General features: G+C 43.6%; 1 protein-coding gene across 15 annotated transcripts in view; it reads left to right on the top strand.

Moving 5' to 3' along the window:
* ZC3H12B (zinc finger CCCH-type containing 12B) overlaps positions 1-27,495 on the top strand; it is a 92,946-nt gene that overhangs the window by 40,702 nt on the left and 24,749 nt on the right. For 2 of the 15 annotated variants that reach the window (XM_039487631.1, XM_039487626.1), the window contains exons 3-5: positions 8,701-8,769; positions 9,883-9,982; positions 15,502-15,589. The exons of 4 other annotated variants lie outside the window; for them this stretch is intronic. The gene's annotated coding sequence lies outside the window, so the exon portion shown is untranslated. Of the gene's footprint in view, positions 1-8,700; positions 8,770-9,882; positions 9,983-15,501; positions 15,638-21,891; positions 21,999-27,495 lie in introns of those variants that run through there. 9 more of the 15 variants (XM_039487625.1, XM_039487621.1, XM_039487623.1 and 6 more) reach the window with 6 other exon arrangements.

Here is a 27,495-nt window from a genome sequence, read left to right as displayed (position 1 = left end):
TGGGCATTTTTCTCAGGTTCATACATGTGATTGGCTCCAGGCCAGGGGCTCAGGGTTTCTGATCCACAGGAGCACCAGGGCTCAGGGCTTTAGACCTGGGGGTGGAGCCTGGGGCTTGGGGCTTCAGCCCTGCAGCTCCGTTCCTGGCTTCAGCTCCATGGGGGGAGATGGGGCTCAGGGCTCCCCACGGCTCCACTCCTGGTTTCAGCAGGATGGGGGCACAGGGCTCAGGGCTTTAGTTACGGGGTGGTGGGAGCACTGGGGCTGAAACTGGCATTGCCCCCTCCTCCCGTAGCTAATGCCCTGAGCCCCAGTGCCCCCCATGGGGCTGAAAACCCAGCAACCCCTGAGGGACTGAAACCAGGAATGTAGCCACAGGCCTGAAGCCCCGAGCCCCAGCACTCCCCCTGGGTCTAAAGCCCTGAGCCCCAGTGTTCCCGAGGGTCAGAAGCCCTGAGCCCCCCACCCACACCAGAGCCCTGCCACCCTCCCCCACAGCTGCAGCCCCCAAACCCCCCATGGCTGAAATCTGGAGCCCCACCCCACCCCCCACGTGGCTGAAGCCCCAAGTCCAGCAGGGCTAACGCTCTGAGGCCCCCCTGCTGGGACCTGGAGTTTTTATAGTTCGTTGGAGGGGGGGGCCTCATAAAGAAGAAGGTTGAGAACCCTGCAGTACAGTATTTGCTGGGGGTTTTTGTCTCCACTGCAGTCTGATTACTTCCAGTTCCACATGGTGTCCAGTTGACTGGTCAGTCTGTAACTCTGGTGTTCGTATCTTTGAGGTTCGACTGTAATGGATGTTTTTAGAAAATGCAATGTGACGTGGGTAGGTGTGATAATTTTTACATGAGTAAACATTAAATCTTCTACTCTTTTATGTTGTATCCATGTTTTTAATATTTATCTTTGCAATGGTCTTAAACTTTGAATTGTCTCAGATGGGGCAGACTCTTCATTTGATAAATATGAGTTGGTGTCTCAAGTCACTGTCACTTAGCAATATCGTTGAGGGGGAAAGAAAGAATCCTTTATTCAATACTAGGTGAGATATATTACACAAATATAGGAATTAGAAATGTCCTCAGACATGGAATGTTGAGCCATGATGGAATTATATATACTGGAATCAAACCATTTTACAGCTAAGTACATAAGAGAGGCTAAATTGTACAAGTTAAAATACTGCCGCCCTCATTCCTCCTTTTCCCCTCTGATCTTATTAGTATTTTGTGTATGCCTTTTTACCTCACAAATGAAATGTATAGATTATGTCAGTGAGTTACCACAGAGGTTAATTAAGCCCTGTAGTTTTTGGAGGATCAAGAATTCAGTCATTGTTTCAGCCACACATTGTATGTGTGTTTTATGTCTCTTCAGATCTGTAAACTTTGTATTGATGATTTTGGTGAAAATCACATGCAGCTAGTTTTACCAAAAGGAAAACACAAAAACAGATCAATATCAAGGAAGTATTATACAGCCTCGCTTGCTATGTAATTGCTAACAAAGATGATAATTCTTTGATATTGATCCGTTTGCCTTGTTGTCCTAAATAACATTACTTGTAGGTGGGGTGTACTTGGCATGTTTAGGGGCTGATGGAAAAGGGGACATAGGGTCGTATTTCCTTCACTAAAATTACTTTTTCACAAAAAGCTAGAGAGGTTTACACTGAGCTCAAATTCTGGAGGTATTTAAAGTAGGAAGATTTTGTTGAACATTTTTACTTCTCCATGCTTTTGTTTACTTACAGATGATATTTCTTTTGATCAAAGTTATTGATTTTAAAACAGCTATACAAAACTATACATAATGTGAAATATTGAAAAACTAGGTGGAGGACTACTAGCCTACCTCCCTGCCCAATATCAATTCCTTAGTAATTCCATGTAGTTCTCACTTGTGTATGTGTGCTGCACACACATTTGTCCAGTGGGTCACATTTGAACGATGTGCCAGAGTCCAATAAATTCTTTATAAGAGTTTCAAATTAAATTACAATAACTTAGACTTATGATGAAATCTGAATGTCTAGTATAATATATTTCAACATTGTCTCGCATGGAAGCATGTATTTAACTTGCATTTGAATAGTAGAAATATACAAGAGGTAATCTAAGCAGCATTGTGTACAATTTTGATATTAGTTAAGTAGAGGATGCAAGTTTTAATACTGAAAGAGCACAAGAAGATGGCTCAGGTGCTTTAGTGAAGCAAGAACGTAAATAACTTGAATTTCTATGAAACCTTGTTGATTGCTTCTGAAGTTAAAATAATTTTGCAAGGGTCTAAAGCTATATAGCAAACCCTTCAGCTATAAATCACAAAAAGAATCCCTGTAAATTCTCATACATCCCAATTTTATTATTTCAGTAATAAAATCAAAACACAATTGTAGTAAATAGTTACCTGTCTGGCGATGGTTAAATTTTCTAAATTTATTTTTTGAAAAGTAAATGTTCTTTGCAAGTGCTATCAGATTGTGCATTTGGCCTTTAACACCCTAATTCCCGGAGACTGATATTTAGTTTTATAGGTGGATCTGATAGCATTGCCTAGAGCAGGGGTGGCCAACCTGTGGCTCCGGAGCCACATGCGGCTCGTCAGAAGTTAATATGCAGCTCCTTGTATAGGCACTGACTCCAGGGCTGGAGCTACAGGTGCCAACTTTCCAATGTTTCGGGGGTGCTCATTGTTCAACCCCTGGCTCTGCCACAGGCCTGGCCTCCACTCCACCCCTTTCCACACCCTCCCCTGAGCCTGCCATGCCCTCGCTTCTCCCCCCCACCTCCTTCACCCACAAAACAGCTGATCGGAAAGTGTGGGGAGGGAGGGGGAAGTGCTGATCGGCAGGCTGACGGTGGGTGGGAGGTGCTGCGGGGTGGGGGAGCTGATGGGGGGGCTGCTGACGTATTACTGTGGCTCTTTGGCAATGTACATTGGTAAATTCTGGCTCCTTCTCAGGCTCAGGTTGGCCACCCCTGGCCTAGAATTAAGACTGCCTAACATTGTCCATTTTATTTTCTTGTTTTCAGTGGCTTATAACTTTTTCCCTAATAGCCCAAATGGTAAATACATTGTTTTGCCAATTTTAAAAAAAAGCACAACCATTTAATTGAGAAGCTGTGATGTTTCCATTCTTTGGAGAAGGGACTTGAAATTTGGCAGGAGGCGACTGGAGTGAGGAATGTGCCCTTTGGTTGTTCCTGTGAGACTCAACCGAGATTTTTCCCAGTTATGAGCTTCTTTTTCACATGTGCTCAGCAGAAATTTATTAGAGTTTGGCAGCTAAATTCTCTGAAGATTTTGTCTGTACCTAGCGTGTTCCAGTGCAAGGCTGCAGGACTTCACCTGCAATTGCTTGTCCCAGCTGGTGGGGACTGCTGTAGCACCAGGCACAGGAATGAGCGCAGGGAGACTTTCTCTCTTGTGCTCTCAGCTCTCTTAGAGGCACCAGGGTGCATAGTATAATAAATACCACACAAGGCCAAGTTAAGAGTGAATGGGCAATCTTAATTCTGGCACTTCCTAACCGTTGAGTGCTTGACTTTGTCACCTTAGCATACTTTTACTATAATGAGTTGTTTTTTTAAATTAAACTGTATATCTATGTTAAAGAACTATGTAGAAGCTTTGATAGGGAGCCAGGCCCTCTTGGACTGTACAAACATGGAGATAGTCATGGTTAGGACTCCGTGTCTGTCACAGAGGTCACAGATTCTTGATTTTCCGCAACCTCCGTGACTTCTGCAGCAGCCAGTGTGGCTGATTCCAGGGCCACCCAAGCAGCTGGCCTCGGGGACAGCCACACCAGCCACTAGTGGAGCCGCTCTGTAGCCAGCTGTTCAGGTAGCCCCGCAACCAGCCACACTGGCCACTGCTAGAGCTGCCCCTGTGCCAGCCGCACTGGCTGCTGTTCGGGCGGCCCCAGGCAGCTGGTCTCGGGGACTGCCTGAGCAGGGGCCTGGGACGGCGGGAGCAGACGCAGCTTGATGGCCCCCAGCAGCAGCCCCGGGGGTGGTTGGAGCAGCAGTGGGGTGGTGGCCCCAGTGGCCGCCAGAGCAACGGTGCTCGGGGTGGCCAGAACAGCCACTGTGCAGCAGACCCCGGCAGCTGATGCCACTGGCCCCGCCCCTCCACCCCCAGAACAGCAGCCTGCCAGTTCTCCCCCACCCAGAGCAGCGGCTTGGCCCCTGGAGGCAACCCCAAGCACCTGGGGTCCCCCAAAGCAGCGGCTCCCCTTGGGGGCCCCCAGAGCAGCAAGCCACCAGCTAAGATTTAATCATGAGTAAATCTGGACAGGTCACAGGAGAGGGAGATGATAAAAGATAAACATATATACACTTACATTTTTGTTTTGTTTTGTAATTACAAAAATCTCAACTTTCCTAACTTCCCTTTTGTCCAGCCATAATACATTGGTTGACTTCTTGTAGGTATTGTGGCACAAGAGGGCCTTGAATATCATCAGAAATACTGTTACAGTTATTTGAAATATAATAGCACCTAGCTTTCGCAATCAAAGACCAGGGCTCCGTTGTGCTATGTACATTACAACAAATACATAAAAAAAATCCCTACTCCAGAGAGTTCACAAACTGGGCTAATGATGAGATGCAACAGGTGGAAGAAACAGAAAAGGGGTGGGTAAAAGGTAAGAGGACATGATAAAAAGTAAAATGAAGACACTGTTCTTAATAAATAGTACGCAGCTCACTGCTTGCCTAGTCATTTCCAGATGGCAGTAGTCTTAGTCCTCACAGCAGAGCTAAGTTTAAGCAGCGATTTGAAGGAAAACAAGATGGTGGCTTTTTGGATTTGATGGGGAGTTCTCAAGCATAAAGGTGCTTGAGGGGAGAAGCAAAAATAGAAGTGATCAACAACTGGCATCATTGATTGGGGCATAGATGGTGGTTGCTACGATAAAATACTGATAGCTTGGAATGAAATAATGAAGGGATTTAAAGATGAAGACAAAAGGGATGTATATGATGCAATGGGAAAGAGGAAGCCAATGGAGGGATGCAAAGGGCGGGGGAGGTGATAAGGTTAGAATGATGAGCCAGGAGGATGATCCCAGCATCAGCATTTTGAGTGGAGTTGGATGGGGGGTGGGGTTTACATTACACATGGAGAAACTTAGATGCGGGGAGAGCAAATGATTTTCTCAAGGTAGTGCACTGAACAGGTTGATGACAGAGCAGCAAGTAGAACTCAGATTTCCTGATTCTTCTTCGAGTAGATGCAGCCATGGGTTCCATTTAGGCGTGTGCACTCTCAGTGTACTGGAACTGTAGAAGTTTGCCTAGTAGTACTGTAGAGGGGTGGTGCTTGTGTCTCGTGGCTGTAGCTCCTCTCCTGGGTACATGAGGCAGCACCGTCCCGACCCTTTCTCAGGCTCGAGTCAGAGCACAATGAGGTTTTAACCTCACAACTTCTCAACTAGTTTAGTATTTTCTTGTTGTATATAGGTAGTAGTATCCTTAGTGTTAATTAGATTGTTATATAAGTTCAGGTTTCCTCAGTGATGCCCTCACCAGGTTTTAAACATTGTCCTTATTGTGGGGGAGCGATTCCCCACATGCAGTGCTTGCTCCATCTTGGCAAGGTCCATGTTAAAGAGCATGGTATGATCTGCAGATTGTTCAAGAAACTGACTCAAATGGCTCGTGACTTTCACCTGAGGCAGCACCTACTTGAACAGGCCCTGGGGCCTGTTTCTACACCAAGGTGCTCATCGGGTTGGAAGTCAGCCTTGGGTTCCGAGAGTGCTGCCACTTTGCGTTGCAGAGCAGGTGCCTCTCCAGAGAAACAGAGGAGTTGTTACCTGTAGACTGTGCCAAGGAAAAGGTTGCATAAGACCAATTGAGACTGCTTGAGGTCTTGGGGGAAGCTTCCGCCTCCTCCAGGAAATGCATGGACCGGCATGGAGTTGGGGCCAGTGTACAGGTTGAAGTGAGTACCTTTACCCCTTCCCTAGTACTAGGTAGGAAGGTTAGAAACCCTATACCGTTGACTCTGATTCCAGCTCCCAAGCACCTGTTGTGGTACTTGTACTGATGAGCGAGATACCGGCATGGACTGTTTCCATGTTGGTGGTGTACTGAGCACTATAGACCTCTTCTGCCTTTCGGTCCTGACTTCTCCTTTGGTCCAGAACTTTGTCAGGGCTGCATCACCCACATTGACTAAACAAGCTGCTGAACCCTCAGGTCTGTCAGCACCACACCCCAAGGTTCCTCTTCCACAGCTTGTGGATATGGGGCCAGAACAAGGATCAGTATGGGGGACCTCGGTACTGGGAATCTCCTTAACGCTGCTGTACTCAGCGCTGCAATTGATACCATGGTGCCTTTCACTGTCCTGGACATCGGTACCAACAGACACTCTGGCACTGCTGCTGACTTCTGGATTGACACTGCATCTGGCACAGGCATGCTCAGTACCGATGGTATCACTTCCATCAGCAGCACTGCTTCCTGCCTCATTCTGGGCGACAGATTAATCAGGCTGGTTACTCGCTCCCTCTGTTGTCGCTCTGCCCTTATCACTGGGATCCCAAAGCGTCTCGGCGTCAGAGTCAGTGTTGTCATCCTCCTGCTCTCAGTCACCTGACCAGCATTGGGGGCTGTTGATGGACCATTATGGGTACCAGGATTGGCGCTTGTTTTGTCGTCTGGATGGAGGTCCCTGTCCAGACATCTACTTACCACCATTGCCTTATCCATGCCAGTGGCCTCCATAGAATCCGTGGGATGCACCTTGGTCACAGGGGTCCTGCTCTTCATCTTGCTAGAAGGCAAGGTCTGTGGTGGTAACTGTTTATATGCTGCAGGCCCAGGCACTGATGGCCCTTCTTCTTGTGGAGTTTCTAAAGTCGCCCCTTCTCAGTCCATCAGCCCTGGAACAGGATCCACCTTTGGCCCAGTTAAGGACCTCGTATTTGCAAGTAGAGTTTTTGCAACAGAACACCCACAAATTACTGACTATCCTTCAGCCATCTGCCCCTGGAAGATGCACCCTTCCTGTCAATGATGTTCTTCTTGAACTGGCTAATACCATCTGTAGCATGCCAGCTTCAGTACTGCCAGCAGCTAAGCAGGTGATTTGAGGGGTTTTACTCCCATCAGGCCCCAAATTCCCTAGTTGTAACTGCAATGAACAACAGAGCTCAGCTGGACAGGTTTAAGACAACCCCCAAGGATAGGGACTCTAAACAAATGGACTTCATGGTCAGGAAGATTTACATCACCTCTTCTTTACGGATGCTAACTACTAACCAGCAAGCCTTGCTGTTCATGTACAATTTTGTTAACTGGACAGCAATGTCAAAGTTTGCAGACCAGCTGCCTGAGGCCTTGGGAGAGGAATTTCACGCATTTGTCATTGAAGGATGCTTGGTGGCTAAGAGGTCCTTGCACTCCACACTAGACATTGCGGACACCTTGGCCAGGGAAATGACCTCCATAGTCACCATGAGAAGGGTTTCACGGACACAGAATTCAGGCATTGCCTTCAATATCCAGCAAGCCATTGAAGACTTATCCTTTGGCCAGATGCTGTTCTTGGACAAATCTGACAAGATGCTGCACTCCTTCGTACTCCAAGGCTACCCAGCAGTCCTTGGGCTGTGCATAGGTGCCACAACGGGGTGCAGCAGCAACAGTATTGTCCACAGTGCATATTTGATCAGCCATTTCCCTCTCTGAGGCAACAGGACAACCGCATAGAGGGGCATAAATCCCAGAGGAGGAAGCAGTCGGAATTGGGGTTCAGTCACTCCACACTCCCTCCCCTAGCATCCCCCAAGTGCCCTTTTTGACTCCTTGGTCCAGAGCATTGTTCCAGTCATTGCTCCAAGGGGGACAGATGTCCTGCTTTTGCAGTGCTTGGGGCTTGATCACCGACAGCTGGGTCCTAAGCACCGGGAGATCGGGTTGTGTCATCCAGTTCTTTTCCACACCTCCCCCTCACTCTTCAGGGACCCCTCTGACAGGATACTGCTCCTCGAGCAGGTCCACTCTCTGCTGGGTTTGGGAGCAGTGGAGGAGGTTACTCCAGGACACAAGGATCATGGCTTCTATTGCCAGTATTTTCTGGTACCCAAATCCAAGGGAGGGGTAGAACTCAACCTCAACCTTCATGACCTCAACAAATGAATCAAGTACATTAAGTTCCAAATGGTCACTCAGTTGACCATTCTCCCTGTGTTGTCTCAGAATGATTGGTTTTCTGCTCCAGACCTTCAGGATGCCTGTTTTCATGTGGTGATTTTGCTGAGCCACAGAAAATTCCTTTGATTTGTTGTGGCAGAGTGCTCCTTTCAGTACACAGTGCTTCCATTTGGCTTCTCTTCTGCCTCCCAGGTTTTTACCAAATGCATAGTTATTGTTACTGTGTATCTCCAGAATGAGGGAATTCACATCTTCCTGTATCTGGATGGCTGGTTACTTGAGTCACCTACATGAAATACATGGCTGCATCTACTTGAAGTGGTTACTTATAACTGGTTCTTAGATATGTGATTCAGATGTGTATTCCATGACCCACCCTCCCTCTGCATTGGAGTCTTGTTTCCAGGTATTTGGTGCGAAGGAACTGAGGGAGGGTCAAGGTAGTGCCCCCTCATGTAGCCAGGGAAGGGGCTACAGCCATGAGGTGCCTCCTATAGATACTGCTAGTTAAATTTCTCTGGCTTAGGTGCACTGGATATGCATGCAGCTAAGTGGAACACACGTCTTCATCACATCTCAAAGAACCACAGTTACAGTAAGTATCCATTTCTTCTCAATCCAGTACCCTCTCCACTGGACCATACTGCCTCCCATTTCAGTCCAGTGAGAGTTCTTGAGTGTTCGGTGCTTCTGAAATGCAGGTCACTTACCTAAGTATCTATACGTGAATTTAGGTGCTGAATATTGGGTAACCAAGTCTGAAAAAAATTTAGTCTTTGTGTATACAAAATTGAGCTAGAACAGTGGTTCCCAAACTTGTTCTGTCGCTTGTGTAGGGAAAGCCCCTGGTGGGCTGGGCCAGTTTGTTTACCTGCTGCGTCCGCAGGTTCAGCCGATTGCGGCTCCGAGTGGCCGCGGTTCGCTGCTCCAGGCCAATGGGTGGTGCTGGAAGTGGCGCGGGCTGAGGGACATACTGGCCTCCACTTCCAACTGGCCCAGCCCGCAAGGGGTTTTCCCCGCTCAAGCGGCGGAACAAGTTTGGGAACCACTGAGCTAGAAAGCTCACAAGCGTATACTTTTTATTGGTGTTTTTTGAAAGATTTTTTTGGTGCCTACTTCTGTATTGGAAGTACTGCAAGAATAGCACTTCTCAGGTATTCTGGTATTTACACATATAGTCCTAGCCGGAGCCAGTAAATGCAGAGACCTATGACAGATAATGAAGTGTCAGGATGAAAGTTAAACTTTTAAAAATTTCAATAAAAGGTTCAGAGAGCGAGATCTTACATTATCTGAAACATTTTGTTCATTCTTAGTTATCTCTTTCAAATTTCATTAGTATCAGAAATAAGTATTAACCTCACAAGCAGGAAACAGTATTGTGAGTTAATGAAAATGAGTGGAGCTTTTGGTTCACTTAATCCTTGAGAAAGTTGCTATATTTTGACCTCTTCAGGAATTGCTGTTGAATCAGAGTTACATTAACTTGTGATTTGTAGCTCTGCTTTGTCTTTAAAGAAGGTCAGTAAGAGGATGCAGTCATGTATAATTTACAAACAGCACATAAAATAAAAATAGAAATGGGCAATTAGCAAAATACCTGTCTGTTCAAAGAGTATTAGCTATTTTTAACTCCTCATTTAGGAGATTACTGATTTCTGCTATATGTTTCTGTGTCTATGCTTCACTAGCTGTCTCTGATAATTAGGTTTTGAGTGTAATGAGCAGAGAACTTCTGCAGATTTGTCCTTCCTTGGAAGCTTCCTTTTAGTCCTCATATGAAGATGAGACTGCCTTCGTAGAGTGAGGTGAGCTTTAATTTTAACACGCCACTCTACTCCTTCTGCCTTGTGTATGTGAAGGGTCTACATCTGTGTCCATTTGTGATGGAGCCTCTTGAAGTTAGAATCCATGCTCCTGACTCATACTGAGCAAAGAACCAGTGCCTGCCTCAGATATGTTCTTAGCTTTCCCAAGAAACAACAGCAGAGTAAAATTAATGTGATGATTTTTTTTTTCATTTTCACTGGTTACCCACAACATTCTGAATAGCAGCTATAAAAACTGACAAGACAATTGGTTACATGTTGGGGAAACTGTGGACAGTAGAGGCTCTCTTTACAGCCTTAGGAAGAAAACATAGGATTGCGTCACATTTGAAAGGTTATCTTCAAAATAATCATGTGACAGGGTGCTGGCTGGCCCAGGAAAACTGAGCCAGACCTCTGTCATGCTAGCTCCAATCAAGAAAGGGGAATTGGAGCTGATTGGCAAATGGAGAACAGCTGCCGGCTGTTAGCCAAGGCTACATAAAGGCTGACAGGAAAGAAGCCAGGGGTAGAAGGAAAGGGAGGAGCCAGAGAATTAGGGTGAGCGGGAGCTCCTTTCTGCTGACTGCAGGAGCTAGTAGTCCCTGAGGCTGTAATATTGAAGCTGGTTAGCTAGAAGTGGGAAAGGATACTGTAAATAAAGAGCCTGGGTTATTGCACCAACACAGAGGTCTCTGGGTGGTTTGTGGGCGCAGCAGGGGTAGAACCGAGGGGGAGGGGCAGTGATGCCCTGTTACACACAAGATCTAAAAACTTTAAAATAAAATAAATAAATAAATAAAGCCTGCATCGTACAGAAATTGAAGGTTTAGGGTAATATTTTTCAAAAGTGCCAACAGGACTTAAGAATCCAAGTCTCGTTTTTAAAAGTAATGTAGGCACTTGAGAGCCTAAGTCCTGGTCTGCAGTTAGATTTACTGGTATAACTAGTTTGGTTAGGGGTGTTATTTTAGTAAAAAATGAAACAGTCATACTAGTAAAAGCCATCGTTTGAATGCAGTTATACCATTATATAGGTGACTTATACTGGTATACTAATTCGCCTTCTTGTTTGGGAATAAGCTATACTGGTATAAGAACTTTTATATGAATATATAACTATGCCCACACTAGGGGAATTGTATTGCTTTAATTATACTGGTATAGCTAAGTGGTTCCAACTATATTGTAGACAAGCCTAGGGTCAGTTTGAAAATGGGACTTAGGCTCCTAATCCATTGAGGCACTTCTGAAAATTTTACCATTAGCCTCCCCCCACCTCCATCAGAGAGCGATTCCTGTTTGCTCCTGGCAAGTGGGTGTTTCAAGCCTTAAATCTCATATGGGGAGGAAAACTTCCTTTAATCATGATCACCTGCAGCTTGAAAATCACACTTTTAGCTATTTCTGTTACAAGAAACAACTAAATGACTATAAATAAAAGATATTGCAGGGGAAATATTTTTCCTGTGGTTTTTTTTCCAATTTATTTGTTTAGCTGTGCATTTGACCACACTTAATGTACAGCCAGTTTAATGTTTCCCCTGTGTAATTTGCTATACACAGCCACAGTCAGTATCAGTGTCAAAATTAGGCAGATAGTGAATATTTATGCATTTCTCTAAACATATCTGAAGGAAAAAATGGATTTGTTTTTACTCTCCACATAGTTATTCAGTTTCATATTTTCAAAACACTTGTGCAACATCAATATGTAAAGTGGAAAACAAGCACTTAAGAAAGAGAAATTTCCCAGCACTTAAGCATAATCATACTTCTCTCTCTGCCTTTTTTTTCTTTTCGGCTTCCCACTTTTCCACAGGCTTAAATAGAAACCTAATTTTACACTTGGCTTATATCCCTTTTGGCTGTTTTCTAATTTGAAACTTTGAATTTGTTTAGTTAGACGGCAATAATAAAAAGACCAGTATGGCTGACTAAATCCTTCATTATTTGTTTGTTTAACTTTCTATGAAGAGATACAGGGGATGTTTTGTAACTGTAGATTCAGACTCTTACTAACACTCCTCAGTTACAACCTCTGTCTACTGCTCTGTGTGCCTTTTACACAAATAATAATAATAATAATTAATAATAAAATCAACCTAAAACCAGTAGCAGCCCAAAACAGATTTCCCTCCTTCACAAACATCAGCCTTTGTCAAGAGCCCCTCTCCCAAAGCATGAGTAAATGGATACGCCTTCCAGAGTGCCCTGAAAGTGCCCATACTATTTCAGATGCAGCAAGGGGTGAGGGTATAGATTCTAAAGCTGATAAAATCTCCTGGAGAGAAGTCTAGTGCCACTCCCCTCTTTTGGAGTTGGATTGAGGCAATTTGGTCCCTAAGCACACAATGACATTGTGGGTCCCATCCATGATTTGAACAAGGACCTTAATGTAGCCTTGATTTGAGGTGACTGTAAATGACTACAGCTGTGGCTGTATAGTACACAGAGGGTATGTCTACACTACTCGCCGGATTGGTGAGTAGTGATCGATCTATCAGGGATCGATGTATCACGTCTCATCTAGACACGATACATCGATCCCCGAATGCGCTCCCCGTCGACTCCCGAACTCCACCAGGATGAGAGGTGGAAGTGGAGTCAACGGGAGAGTGGCAGCCGTCGATCCCGCGCCCCGAGGACGCGAAGTAAGTCAATCTAAGTCGATCTAAGATACGTCAACTTCAGCTACACTATTCTCGTAGCTGAAGTTGCGTATCTTAGATCGATCTCCCCCCAGTGTAGACCAGGCCAGAGAGAAGTGGTATGTCAGTATTTGGTCTCAAACACTGGTCTTGAACCCAGGCCCAGTGGGCTCTTGGGAAGCAGCTTTGGGCATCATGCCATGCTGACTCATCCAATTATCAAGGAATTCACAGATGTGAGTGTGCCAGCTTCTAGGGTTCTGAAAATCTCATACCTGATTAGCCACATGATATTGACCCTGATTGATTGGTGACCGTATATAAACTTCCTGCTTTCTTTCTGGTCTTGTCTGAGCAACAGACCATTGCCCACTACTTTTTACTTGGACCCTGCTTGACTCTACCCCGCCTGACCCTGCCAGCTATCTTGCTTGTACATTTCCCTTAGATTAGATCACCTGCCTATTGGACCACTTACGTGAAATCTGATCACTGATCTTGACTGCCCTTTGACCCACCTGACCTTTGGACATTATATGGTATCTCATGTAGAAGGGCCCAAGCCGTTTAAGGCTTTATAGGTCAAAACCAAAAAAAATTTTTTAATTTAAATTTAAATTCCTCCGAGAAACCAATAGGTAGCCAGTGCACTGGTGTCATGTGTTTCTGCTAGGATACACCACTTAGGGCAGTGGTCCCCACATTTTTCAGGGCTGCAGGGGTGGAGTGGATGCAGACAGGGGTAATGGGACCGAGGCTGGGGATGCAGCTGGGGGTGGGTCTAAGGCTGGGGTTGGGAATGGAGCCACAGCCAGGGGCCAAGGCTGGGGGCTGGGGCAGGGCCAGGAGTGGAGCTGCAGCTGGGGCCAAAAGAACAGGGCCAGGTGCAGGGCTGGGGGCTGTGACTCGGGGCTGAGCCAGAGCAGAGCTTGGGGTGGGGTGGGTCTGAGTGGCGCTTCCTCCCTACCCCCCCCATGGAGGTTGGCCCGGGCCCCTCAGTACCTCCCTAATGGGGCGTGCCCCACAGTTTGGGGACCTCTGACTTAGGGTATGTCTACAGTTGGAGCTGGAGGAGTTAGTCCCAGCTCAAGGAGACATGCTCAAGCTAGCTCGCTAACAATAGAGGGTAGTTGCGGCAGTGCAAGGGCTAGGGTGGGCTAGCTGCACCAAGTCTGTGCCCATGATCTTGGATGGGTATGTATTTGGCATGGCTAGCCCTTCCTTCTGCCTATGCTGCCAAGACACTTGTGTTTTTAGTGCACTCGATCAAGCAGAGCTAGCCTGAATACATTTCCTTGAGCTGGGAATTATACCTCCAGCTCCAAGTGTAGGCATACCTTTAAAAAACAAGATGCTGCCACCTTCACCATCTTAAGTTTCTAGGCTGATTTAAAACTTATGCTCACATAGGGCTTTGCAGTAGTTTAGTCTTTAGCTGTCAAAGGGATGGATTGTGGTAGCAAGGTCAGCAACTGGTTTCTATCTACTAGCCAAACATGGATGAAAGCATTCCTTGACATTGCTGCTATATGACCTTTTTAGCAGCTGATGATTCAGCAATTCCCCTGAGATTGTGAACTCTAGTTAAAGGTATGTTGCATTATATGGCATTTGAGAATGCTGAGGAAATGACTCATTTCTGGATTTGAAATTTATAGCTTGAGAAGATATTCAACAAAGTAAACATTGATTCAGGCTTCCTTCCTTAAGTTTGCCATAACTTAAATAACCTTCTGTTTCGTACTGGACTGATGATGAACCATGCATCAAGATGTATTGCTTAATTATTTGAAAATCAAGGCAGTTTGGAAGGATTTGACTGAATCTGTACTGTAATTTATTCAAAATACATTAATTCAAATTACATTCCCATTTCTGCTGGTGGAAACTAGACCAAGTGCATATTCCCACATCAAAAATCATAAACTCAGAAAATTAGTTTGAATTTCAAATTCTCAACATCATAGTGGGTTACTACTCCCTCATCTCTACTGGAAGCATTTTGGGCTCCGGTGACCATGCATGTATGTGTGTGGTGTGTGTGAGTGAGAGAGAAATATCTAGGATATCAGTCTGGCATATTTTACTGCTGGGTGAAATCTCATTAGATCATGTTTTTATTTATATTTAGTATCTAACAAATAGAAATAGTTACTATTTGTTTGATCAAATAGCAAAAAAAATAGCTTTGTGACATCCCTGATTTGAAGTGGTTATTTTTCTTGGTATTAAGCCACCACTAGAGCTGGTCAAATAGTTTAATGGATTTTGCTGATGCTTCTGAAAAAAATATTCTAATATTTTTTTTCCATTCTTTGCCCATCTTTATCCACTGCACTGGCCTCTGTATTTCCCCTTTCTCTGTGTCTCTGTCCTTTTATTTATTTGTTTCAAATGTCACAAACATTTGAAAAAACGAGGGAGGGACCAAATTCCAGATGAATTTGACTGGACAGCATAATTTTTTGATGCTATCATGAGGGACTTCAAAGCTATAAAAATCAGCTTTTACAAATGGTACTGTGACACATTCTTGGAATAATATGCTATTGCTGTACAAATGCTATGTACGTTATTTTATTTTTTTTAAGTATCATTTACGACTATAATTTGTGTGCAGATGTGATACATTTTTTATTTGTGTATAACACTTGTAGGCATTTATTACAAATGCTGTTGTAATTAGTATAGGGACTGTGGTCTTCACCTGAACAAGCAGATTTGTTTGAGTTAAGTGCTTGTTAATTACACAGCTTCTATTTGACTTCTTTTAATTTGGGCCAATATATTGTACTTCAACTGAATTTTGATAATTCTAGCAGAAATAATTTTAAATTTCTTTTAAATAAATTATAATTTATTTTTCAGAACCTTTTTCAGCAGTATTGATACAGGAAATCTCTAATAAGGGAGAGGAGTGAAAGTTCATGGAAATTCTGGCAGAGATCTCTCTCAAGTGAGTCCTGTAGACTTAACTGGTAAGCAGCCAGTATGAGAAATGCAGGTCAGTTAAGATTTCGGACTTTTGATCATCAGTTGAAGTTCACTATGTATATTGGTTATCTGTTTAATGATGTTCTTTGAACTCTTATCTATTTCTCTCTATATATGTGTGTGTATCTATAAATATAATAATCTAATCCTGGTGTGTATTTGATGACAGTCTTTTGGCCAGGAGGATCTGTTGGGGCCACATGTGCACCTGGAGTGTTCTTATTAAGATGTGTGTGTTGGGGCACTAGGGAGTGGGGATTCTGTGGAGGTATCTGGGCAGTTGTGGTGGGTCTGTGGGCAGGGGAGTGTTGGGCATTTGTGGGGGAGGTCTGGGGGGCGCTGGGCATAATGGGTCCAGGGGGGCTCTGGCCATAGCGTGGATGTTGGGTGGGGGTGGGCTGCATGGTGTGGCATGGGCCTGCCCCCCGAGGGGAAGGAGTCTGCTGGCAGCACAGGGCTGGATGGGCCACTGAGCATCTGGCAACTATGATTTGTAAATAGTGCCCTCTCACTGGGTTGGGCAGAGCAGGGCCACCTCTGCCATGCCAGGCCCCATTGCCCTGGCTGGCCACTTGCTCTGGGGACTGACCTCCTCGCACCATGCTCCATTGCCTCCATGGGGGCCCACAAATATGTTTGTCGCCAGGTCCACAAAAGGTTAATCCGGCCCTGCCCAGGTCACCAGGTTTTAAGTATTGTCCCTCTTGCGAGGCAGCAGTACTGGGAAGTCTCATATCCCCACAAATGTTCAATCTGTAAATTCTTTTCTAAGGCCTTGGCTACATTTGAGAGTTACAGTGCAATAAAGCCACCCACCACGCTGTAACTCACTCCCCGTCCACACTGGCAAGGCACATACAGTGCTGTATCTCCGTGGCTACAGCACTGCAGGTACTCCACCTCCTCGAGAGGACTAACAGCTGCTGTGGAATGGCTGAGATGCTGGTGCTCCAGTGTATACGGGGAGTAACCTTATTAAGCAGTGATTGACCTCCGGAAACTCCCCATAATCCTTTTAAGTGAAGCTTCCTCTCTTGTTCCCCTCTTTGTTTTGTTGTGAACTCCGGATGCTCCGGGAGCTGCTTATCAAAAAAACAAACACAGATACTGTTTGCTTTGAATGAGTAGAGGCAGGCAGGGGGCTCCCTTTGGAACGCCCACAGCTAATGTTTGCTTGAAGAGAGAGGTGGTGTGTGTGTGGGGGGGTCCATTTTGGTGAGCGGTTGCTTCTCTGGTCTGTGAGAAAAAAACAAACAGCTGCTGTTTGCTTTCAGTGAGTGAGAGGGGGTTGGAGAAGGGAGGGGGATCGGAACTTGCAAGGCAGAGTGCTGACACAGTGTTGGCACTCCAAGAACCCACTCTGTCTCCCCCCACACTCCCTTTTGAGTATGTCACGTCACTCCACCCCACCCCCCTTTTGAAAAGCACGTTGCAGCCACTTGAACGCTGAGATAGCTGCCCATAATGCACCGCTCCCAATGCCACTGCAAATGTGGCCACAACAGTGTGGACAGACTGCAGCGCTCTCCTTACTGCGCTCTACAAAGGCTGGTTTAACCCAAAGCGCTCTACATCTGCAAGTGTAGCCATACCCATAAAGGCCTTTAAAAGGTTGGAAGGCTCATTTACAGATGATTTTGTTAGACTGCTCTTTCTGACCAGCTTCAAATCCAAGTACAGCTGACTCTCCTGGACAAATTCCACTTCCATCAAGGAGCACTCTTGTGAGTTTAGGATTCATTAGCTTTACTATCTACAGAACTTAACGTTCCTTTGATGGTAGTGATACCCACAGTCACGTCAGCACTAGGTGTCTCCCCAAGACCACCCCTTCCCCTTACAGTTGAACATTGTGGTTTTGGCAGCCCCTCCCTCAGACTTGGAATGCTCATTCTCTTTGTCTTCTGAGTTGCAACATAATGGACAGGGATCCCCTACTTATTTCTTTATGGCCCCTTCCTGGGAATTTTATGGATTGGAAGCGGAATCAAGAACTCGTTTAGGTCCAAATCTTATAGGGAACATGAGGGTAGGCGTATGTCTTGGTATCCTGTCCTGTGGCCCTCAGGCCTCTTACCTCTACAACATCCGAAGGTGGCCTAGCTGGAATCTCTCAGTCCTTGTCACCTGAGTCATCACACAGGTACACAGAATTTGTTGACAAAGAATCTGAGTAGTCGCTGAGCCACTCCACACTTTATGCCCTTGATATGGGAGTTTGAGGAGACTCAGAGCTCATGCATGGCCTCAACAGACATTACTGTCCAAAAGATCTGACCACAAGCACATGGGACACATGCACCGAAAGAGAAATAAAATATATATGGACAACACCTCTCAAAAAACTTTTTCTGCTCTCTTATTCTTTGCTCCAGGTGAGGTTGCAGCAGCTTGGGGGCTGCACTAACTTGTGACAGTTGGGAACAGTCCTGTAGGGATTATGTGCTAGCTGGGGATAGGCAGAAAACAACATTTTCCATTCCTGCCCACAGCATTTCCCTTTCCACCAGAGGCTTCAGGGCGGGAGGCAAAGAATCCAGTTATGTTGGCCCTGCATGATGGGAATCTCAGCAAGGGATTTGCAGATGGTTTTTGCTCCCTGTGCAACACTGGCCTGTCACAAAGGAAGCTGAACAGAGCAGAGAATCTGTCCCAAAGCTATATATTGTGACCTCTTGACTTTTCTGAAATATTTGTCCCTCAAGTTGAAAACACTAAAAGTATACCTCTGATGTAAAACAATTAAGATTTTTCAGCAGAAATAAAACAGGATCTTGGTAAAATGTTCAAGACTTGTGGAAGTTTTGTACTGTGAAACTTAAGATTACATTTTACAGGTCACATGGGGAAGCAGGAAATGCATGATTAAACCAGCAAGGTTTTGTTCTTTCCATTCACGAGTGTTTTCACTCTAGTTAACAGAAGGGGAATTCTGTCATTTAGACTAGTATTGCATTGTAAGAAAAGGACAAGTGTGTATGGAAATAGGTTATCCTCAATACCCTATCTATATTTTTAGAAACAGCCTTTCCAAAACAATTTTAAATTGATGAAAGATGGGCACAGAGAAAGATATACACTATATAACACTTGCCTCAAATAAAACATAAAGGATTTCCTCCCTTTCATTTTAATGATTTTATTAGATTTTGTTCTTCATTTAAAGTGAATTTAGTGTTTGTAAAAAAAATACTGGAGAGATGCAGCATGGTCAGTAGCAGTGCAAGCTTCTCTCTGACCATCCTGTCAATGTATCCTAGCCTTGACTTTGTGTTGAGAAAGGAAATATGTTCTTGGGATTAGAGGGTACATCAGTTTCCTTGGCCCTTTCATTCCTTGGGGTGTCTGAACAGATTGCCAACAAGGAAACCAATTGTGATTATATCTTTTGTGAATTGGGCATGTAGTCACTAGGAACTGGATAAGTACCATAAACTCACCTCTTGCAGACAACTGAACAGGCATGGCAAACTGAGTAATGGTTTGTATTAAAAATTAACTAAAAGTGGAAGGCTCCATATTACACTTTCAGTCCCCTGAACCCATAAAGTTTTTATTTTATTTTATTTATTGACTACAGCCTATGAGAATTAGGAATAAAGGGTAGGGATTTTAAAAGTGCCTGTGTCATTTAAGAGCACAAGTCCCAGTGAAAGTCAATGTGACTTTCTCACCCAAAATAAGTACAGTACTGTAGGAGAAAACAACATTTCATGTCTACATTTCAAGTTACTAAACTGGATTTAGTATGTAGTGAAGTTATTCATGTGCTTGAGTGTTTTGAGAATTAAGGCCTTAGATTGTAAGGTCTTTGGGACAGGGATTGTATCTTCCTATTTTTTTCAGACTGCACTTTGCACATTGTGAGAGGTACCAGAATACATATAATAGTGCACTCTCCAAGCTGTATAGAGAGGGGAAGAGGGAAAGAGAGAGAGAGAGAGAGATTGATTTGTAGAGATTCTCTAAAGGAAGTACATGCATTTTTCTACCTGGCTATTCTGTTTAGGTTCTTTTACTGTGCTCATCATCATAGAATCTATGTAGTATGATTAGGCATCTGTCATGTGTTTGTTCTTTAATCCTCTCCCTGGGGGCGAAGTGTGTGCTGTGCAGTGTCTTGTTTTGTTTAAAATACATATATACACCTGTTGCTGTGTGTTAGAAAAGGCAAGGTTAAAGAAATGGACCTTGCACTTGGAGCAGAAAGTTAGTGAGGTTTGTGACAGCCCTTAGTTCTTGGGGAAGTTCATTCAGCAGTCTCAGACTGTCCCCAGAAAGTTCTATCTCCCACACAGACAAGCTTTATTCTTCATATTGAGAGTTCCATTTTGCCAGAGGAATGTAGTTGTTGACTATAGTCTTTGTCCTGGAGCTTTAGATGGTTTTTTAGATATCCTGGGCCCAGCCCATGCAGCACTTTGAAGATAAGGACCAAGACCTTGAACTTGATTCTAAATTCTATGGGAAACCAGAGCAGAGGACAGGTGTGACATACTCACAGTAGCCTGTGTTGCTGAGGAGATGTGCTGCAGCGTTCTGGCTCAGTACTTTGTAGGAATGATTAAAAAAGACTTGGCAGAAAGTATTTAGAACTGTTCTTGAAGTAAAAAAGATTCACACAGAGCTCATAAATACGAAGTATTCTTTTAGATAAAGTCTCACTTAAACTATTAAACATGTTTTTGGCAATAATTTAACAACTTAATGTTAACAGTAAAGACTAGTAAACCACATAAGGAAATAAAAGCCTTTTGTATAGCAGCATATCTTGGGTCACCAAGCATTCCATTTATTTATTATAGAGTTCCAGTCTCTTCTAGTGAGAAGATGCTGTTTCCATATGATCTGTAATAGTAGTGTTGCTTTGCCTTTCTGAGATGTTCTTGCTCCATTTTTGCTGAAACAGGGTGCTGGATAAGATTTCTGGAAGCATTTTTTTTCCAGTTTAGCATCTCTGAACCAGGCATGTTAAACTTCCAAGATTTGTAAATAATACTAGATGAAAAAATGAGTTTTGGAATATACTAGTTTTTCCTCGCAGACATCAATGTTTTTGGACTGCTAATGTTTTTAATCAGATGTCAACATTTTTGCTGATGGGACTCTTCCTGATTATTGCTTTGGCTATACTGTAGTCTATTCTCTCAAATCTTCAAATTATGAATTAATACTGAGTAACGAAGTGAAAGTGTGTCAAACAAAGCTTATAAAATGCTGAAAATCAGTCTTAAATGTTGGGAAAACAAAGTATTTACACAATCGCTTTCCTCTCCTGACTGTTAGGACAGAAAATATGCTGAACCAAATGTGGGTGACTAGTGGCTACTGCAGAGATATGTTATGTTTCCCCCAAATTTGCAAGCTCTGTGCATGTAGATGTGGGGCTGGATTTGTTCCTAGGCCTGTGGAGGTTCTCGTGACAGTGGAGTAGGTGCAGTTCTGCTGTACAAATGGGTAGGTTGGATGGGATGTGAAGGCCACTGCAGCGAGAGATCTCTCTCTGCACAGGCTGAGTCTAGCTCCATAGGGGGAATCCCTGTGTTCGGCTATAGCAGAGGGAAAACTAGGGGATCTGCTGCCACAAAGATCTTTTGATTTTCTCCTGGCAGTAGTGGGAATTTGTGGCATAGAGAGTTGTCTAGAGCCATTAGGCTGAAGTAGTCACTGTGAAAAGGTTCTGCAACTGTTTTGTGGGCTACAGAAGTGGAAGAATTCCTTTGTACACACCCTTCTGGAGATGCCCAGTGCTTGGCACACTACTTGGTAATAAGTGTTCTTGTCAGGATTAATTGTGTCTTTATCCCAAGAGAGATGGAAGATACATGATGGGTTCTACTTGTGCTGGTTATGGCTTGGTAGAAACTGAGGAAGAGGGCTAGTGGGGGACAGACAGAACCTCTTCCACTGTAGTGTTTTTTCTGTCACTGAATCCATGACTTATCAAGGAGAGAGAATTCTGTAACGTGATTTAGTTTTAAATTAGTTGGAAGTTAACTGGAGCTATTTTAAAACAAATTTATAATTACTACTTCATAATTATTCATTCAAAGATAATACTGATCATTAGGTCACAGACAGTGCATTTTCTGTTGCCATGTAAGAGGAATGACACAGCTGAATTCCCCTAGTTAACAGTTTTCCACCAAGAGTTGACAAAAAAAAAAAAAAATGAAGACAAGAAACTCCTGGGTGAGTCATGGAAGTGGGCGTGTTTTAGTAGAAGGAGCTTTCATAACACATCCACCAGTGGCCAAAGACTAGGAAACCTTGACACACTTAGTCTGGCAGAAAGCAATCCTTGTGAATATACAATACAGCTTGCCAACATGGATTAGAACTGAGCTGCTTTCTTTAGAGGCACAACAGAAGTGAGTATGCTAGCAGCAGTGACAATGTTTGTTTTTAAAGTGGACTGTCTAGTTGACATGTTTTTAAATCAGTTTTGAATTCAGGCCAACCTGGCTTTCTGTTTTGAATATATTGTTTTAGTTAATTAAAACAATATCTCGTCTCTAGAGAAACGTGTGCGATTTATTTGTGGTGTTAAAAAACATAAAGTTAAGGATATTGTGGAATCAGGAAAATATGAATGAATTAAAGATATGAAAGCACATTTTGTATGTGTGAAAGAGAGAGCGCAATGACATTTACATATGGGTAGTACTTTATTTTTAGTAAAAAAATATCTTTTGAGAGCAAAGTTGACCTGTGCGGTTAAGTTGGCTTTTTTTTTAAGTCTAAATGTGGAAGTGAAGAGTAGTAGCATAACAGTGCTCACAGGTATTTCATTACTATTTTAAACCTGGTTCTAAAATTTGAGTAAATCCAGTTGCTTCCAGTTCTAGTTATGCTGTGTAACATCATCCTTACAATGACTGCTATGTTTTGGTAAGCCTAAAATTTGTGAATAGAGACAGAAACTCTTGTCTTTGGGCTGCTCCCTTTACAAGATAGTAATAGCAGAGAAAAAAATAATAAGAAAGGAAGGTGCTCCTTTTTTATTCAGGGATCATATTTTTACAGAGTATAGCTATACATTTTATATTACTGGGTTTTTGTTATAGTGTTTTTAAGTAGAAGCCACTGAAGCTGGAAAGGTGCTTCTCAGCACAGGTAGACAGCCGCACACTAGCACAGCTATTTTTAGCGTGTGGCCACAGTGGCACAGGTAACAGTTAAAGCTAGCGGCCAGAGTACAATCCTTACCACCCCCCTGGGTATGTACTCAGGTGCGTCTCCTGAGCTGCCACTGTGGCCAACCTACTATTTTTAGTGGTCTCACTTGAGCAGAGCTAGTGTATGTCTTTGTGCCCACGCTGGGAAGCACACTCCCAGCCGTAGTATAGACATACCCTGTATGGGGGTTAAGGGAAAGGATGCCGTTTCTAGTGGTTTAAAATATTGCATAAATGTTTCTCATAGAATTTAATTAGGTTAAGCCTCTAATACTTGGTTTAAACAAATTACTTAAAATATTTGATTAAATGAAATTTCTTTATTTGGTGGTTAATGATTTTTAACTTGTATGCTCCCCTTTCACTTCAAAACCTTAAACTTTTAAGACTGCTTCCAAGCCCATGAACTTCTGCCTACCCACTTATGACCAGTTTCACACCGGTGAAAGGATTAGGGTTATTTTCCAGGGATCCAGAAATTAGGCATGATACCATTAAATAGCCAAAAAAAAAAAAAGTGACATTTCAATTTATGTAATCAAGTAAAGATGCAGAAAAATACTTATTTTAAAAAAATACTTGGGAAGGGGATGAATTGGAAAGATTTTAAAACTTGGATCTGTACTATTCTACTGCTTCTCATTTTGGCCACATAATTTACATCAGAAATACAAAGCTTAAACTTGAGAAATGTTGTTCTTTGCTGAAGACATTGGGCCATATTGTTAGCTGGTGTAAATAGGTATAGCTCCATTGACATTAGTGGAGTTACACTGATTTACATCAGCTGATGATATGGCCCATTGATATCATATCTCTTTAATCTTTCTACACTGTTATTTTTTGGTATGTCCTTTATTTCAGGTCTGGGTAGACTGAGATGGCAAATTTGAGCCCCAGTTAAACTCCTGTCCCAAGTAGAAAGCTGGATGATAATACCCATATTGTATATTGGAAAGTAGCTATTAAATACTTGACACAGTAGTTTACTGCAAGTATACCAGAGGAAACAATCTTTGCTGAACCTAAGGAGTTTCCATAATGAAGTAACAGTGTACACATAAGGTTGGGGATATGCCTTGGGTGCATGATGTTAATAAACAAGTGTATGTTTCTAAAAACCTAACTAACAAAACATGAAATACTCCTTTGTTTGGAATGGAAATTTGTCTATCTATCTATCTATCTATCTATCTGTCTGTCTAAAAATAAATAAATTAGGGTAAGGTTCTCCAGTAACTTATAGTACTTAAGATGTGATTCTTATTTATCATTTAACAATTCAAACCAAACCCTCATTTCTAGATTGATTGGCTCAAAATTTAGCCTCCTTTTATTTTTTCTTCTCTAAGTTTGCAAAGTTCAAGTAATTCTTTAAATGTGTAACTATTCTGTCAAGACATGCTTTAAAGCTCTTTTAAAATGCCAGATTCCTGTTGTTCATGTGGAACCCTACAAGAGCACATCACTATGTGTGCATGGTGGAGGGAGGAAATTGTTTTATAAGGAAAGCTTGTAATTTAAATTTTCCGAGGAATGAGGAAACGAAAGGTTATGAAAACATTTTGATACTTCGTGTGACTGATTTGGAGTTGCTTTGTAATAATTGTTTAGTACAATATATTTGTCTGTTGTAAGGGGTTTACTGTGAATATATTGGTTTAGTTTAATAGCAAGCTGTTGGAAAAACAAACAGGAATGTAAAAATGACATGCAAGATATGACCTCCCTCAACAAACACTTGGGGGTTATTACCAGACAATGGGGGAGGGCATTTGCCTGGAGGAGATTGACTTGGCCTCCTGCAGAACCCACCAAACTGGTTTTGGACTAACTGGGCTAAAAATAGCAAGGAAGAGAGAATAAAGAACTGGAGCCATAAAACAGGAACTCTCTCTCTCTCTCTCTCTCTCTCTCTCTCTCTCTCTCTCTGGGGTAGTTACTTTTGGGGAACAGGCTGAGACCCAGGCCCCCAGAGGTTTGGGATGTGAGGGAAGATAGGCCTGCCTAGAAAGTAAGGTAGATGTGTGCAGACCTTTTTGTTCTTTTACAAATTCTTTTCTCTTATTGTCATGGTTACAGGGCACACCATACCTTAGGCCCCTTTTTGTCCCTATTGGGTGCACCCCTCATATTACAGACCTGGGTTCCTGCACCTTACTTTGGGTGGAACCATGTACTCCTCCAGCCACTTTAGACTGGATATCTCGGCTGCGGCCTCCGTTTCCCAACCATATTAACACAACAGGCCCAACTAGGTTTAGCACCTGTAAGAGTTTCCCTTCAGGAGCCTGTGACAGTCTGTTTGCAGTAACACAGAAACAGCACTACTCAACAGGGCCACCCAGAGGATTCAGGGGGCCTGGGGCAAAGCAATTTTGGGGGCCCCTTTCATAAAAAAAAGTTGCAATTCTATAGAATACTATATTCTCATGGGGGCCCCTGCAGGGCCCGGGGCCTGGGGCAGATTGCCCCACTTGCCCCCCCTCTGGACAGCCCTGCTACTCAAAGAGTCCTACATGCTGATTTCCCCTTATCTATACCTTAATCTTTCCTTGCAGGTATTTGTAAGTTCCCCTTAGACAAGGTAACCCCTCATCTCTCGTTGGGAGAAGCAGACTGTCCTGCTTACAGGACACATGTTGTCTCTGTGTTTCTTGGCATCAGTGGGCAGCCGACCTACTTCCTGAGCCTAGCATATTAAGATTTAGGGTTCCCTTTGAACATAGGTTTAGGGCTAGTCTACACTTGAAATGATATAGTGGCACAGCTGCAGTGTAGCAGTTCAGTGTAGAGATCACTACCGCAACAGGAGGGGCTCTCCTGTCACTGTAGTTATCCACCTCCTCGAGAGGAAGTAGCTAGATCAAAGGAAGAATTCATCTATCAGCCTAGCACTGGCTACAGTCGGGGGCTAGGTTGGCTTAATTACATCACTCAGGGGTGTGGATTTTTCACAACCCTGAGCGATGTAGCTGAGTTGACTTAACTTTTCAGTGTAGACCTGGTCTCAGACTTGGAAAGAGTAAAACTATCCTTAACATGGATGGAGCCAGATAGGCATTATTCCCCAGTAAACAGCTTCCCTGTTGTTTCTTCAGGACTTTTATCTGTGTCATTGTTTTGCCTTCCCTGCTTGGTTCCTTTAACCCCTTTGATTATTCAGACAGGAGAATATTTTACAGGTAGCCCAAAAGAGATTATATTTATAAATAATACTACACATAACTGCCTCATTCTCCGCACCTATGTAATTTGTTCTTTTGTTCCTACTGTAAAATTAAACAATAGACCATTTGAAGAAGGCTTCTTTTGGGTCACTGTAATTCATTGGTCCTAATCTCCCAAATGGAAAAACTGGTTGGGCCTGCTGGGAAAGCATGGTACAGTAGATCAGGACCCTGTCTAAGACCTAGAGAATTGTGTGATTGCACCTTAGGGAGGTAAAGGCATGAGGCCTAAGACCTAAGTGGTTGTTCTCAGAGATGCCAGAGAAGGGGTCAGAGGTGGAGCTAGCCTTGTAACCCTAACAATTCTTAATGTTTTCCCTCTCTGTGTTTCTAAGACACTTATTGGTGTTGGTACATAGCCCTGCAGTTCTGAATTATGGAATTAATTTTTCCTTGAGAATTCCTTAAAAACCTAAGAACATTAAAGTTTACTCCTGGGGGAATTCTGCGTCAGTGACTTCTGACGGGGAAGCAAAGGGAAGCCGCAAGAACGATCATGGGCCACTCCTTGGCAGTGCAGACAGTTCGGTTTGGGCACCCAAAGTAGCTGGTAGCGACATAAATCATTGCCTGAGTAGGGGGGCCCTGGGTAGTCGTGTGTGTGTGTATGTGTGTGAGAGAGAGAGAGACACTCTGTTCCACTTGCTATTGCAGCATGCTCAGTGTGGAGGGGCAGGGCTTTGGGATATTTCTGAAGAGGTAGGCATGGGGCATGCTCTGTTCCCTCAGGCAGAGGAGAATGTAGCAGCCTGCCTGCTTAGTGAATTGATCCCATTGTTCTTAGTGAATTCCCCCAGGAGTATAAAACAGGTGTAAACATTTTAAGGCTCCTTTTACATTGTCAAAATGGTGTAAAGCAGCCTTATTGTAAAGGACAGTATGGCCTTATAAATGCTTATGGTGCTTTAGTGATTAGAATTGAATTTTTGGACTGAAAAAACTCCTTATCAAAATGTGCTCCATGAACTGTTTTATACTGATCTTTTTGGAGATGGTCAGTAGCCAGTATAAATTGTGAGTTTGAGACCCCAGCCCTCACTTGCTCGTCAGTTGCCTATGATGCAGCACTGAGCATATGGCTGCATATATTTGTTGACTAATAACAATTCTTAATGTTTTCCCTCTCTGTGTTTCTAAGACACTTATTGGTGTTGGTACATAGCCCTGCAGTTCTGAATTATGGAATTAATTTTTCCTTGAGAATTCCTTAAAAACCTAAGAACATTAAAGTTTACTCCTGGGGGAATTCTGCGTCAGTGACTTCTGACGGGGAAGCAAAGGGAAGCCGCAAGAACGATCATGGGCCACTCCTTGGCAGTGCAGACAGTTCGGTTTGGGCACCCAAAGTAGCTGGTAGCGACATAAATCATTGCCTGAGTAGGGGGGCCCTGGGTAGTCGTGTGTGTGTGTATGTGTGTGAGAGAGAGAGAGACACTCTGTTCCACTTGCTATTGCAGCAT

The sequence above is a fragment of the Mauremys reevesii genome, linkage group 9, assembly GCF_016161935.1.
Source record: "Mauremys reevesii isolate NIE-2019 linkage group 9, ASM1616193v1, whole genome shotgun sequence".
Taxonomy (NCBI): Eukaryota; Metazoa; Chordata; order Testudines; family Geoemydidae; genus Mauremys; species Mauremys reevesii.
Note: the sequence above shows the minus strand (reverse complement) of the source record. Positions and strands in the feature narration are given on the sequence as shown.